Raw genomic sequence first — 831 nt, 5'->3', positions numbered from 1 at the left:
GGGAGGAGGACGGCAGAGGGAGGACGGCAGAGGGAGGAGGACCGCAGAGGGGAGGATACCAGAGGGAGGAGGACGGCAGAGGGGAGAAAAGCAAAGGAGGGCAGAGCAGAGGGAGGACAGCAGAGGGGATGGGGAGAGGAGAGGAGGAGGATGGCAGAAGACAGCAGAGGAGAGGAGCAGAGGAGAGGACAGTAGAAGTGGGGAGAGCAGAGGGGAGGACAAGAGAGGGAGGATAGCAGAGGGGATGGTAGGGAGTCAGGAGAGATGGCACGCCTCCTCCAGGAAGCCTTCCCAGACTTGCTGTCACCATGTGGTCCTCCCACATTGCTGGGGCTATGAACTTGGGCAAGGGTCCATTTCCATCTCTGGGTTCTTGGCACATCCATCAGCACGCAAAGATGCATGTGTCACGGTGGGCAACCCAGGCAGTGGGGGCACTGGTCACCTGGCCTGGGAGGGCAGAGAGCTAACCTGGAGGAGGGGCCACCCGTATAGCCCCCAGGGGCCCATGAGGGCTTTGCTTACTTTTGGTTCCAAGTGGTAGGGTGGGGGGATACCTAGAAAGCTCCCCAGTTGACTGGGAAGGCGGATGCCAGGGGTGGGTTGATGAAGAGACAGGACCACCCCCCCCCCACCACCTCAGGAACCTGCTCCCTCTCACCAGGCCCCTCATACACACTCCTTGCCATGGAGGCTCCCAGAACACCAGTGACCTGCGGTGCTGTGCCAGCATCCGCCCGGCACAGCTGGGACCGCCCAGCGCAGCTGGGACCACCCACCGGCCCTCACTCCCCTATCCCAGAACAACTGGACACACAGAAAGCACACAGC

The sequence above is a fragment of the Sapajus apella genome, unplaced genomic scaffold, assembly GCF_009761245.1.
Source record: "Sapajus apella isolate SASKATOON/1434 unplaced genomic scaffold, GSC_monkey_1.0 scaffold85, whole genome shotgun sequence".
NCBI lineage: Eukaryota > Metazoa > Chordata > Mammalia > Primates > Cebidae > Sapajus > Sapajus apella.
Note: the sequence above shows the minus strand (reverse complement) of the source record.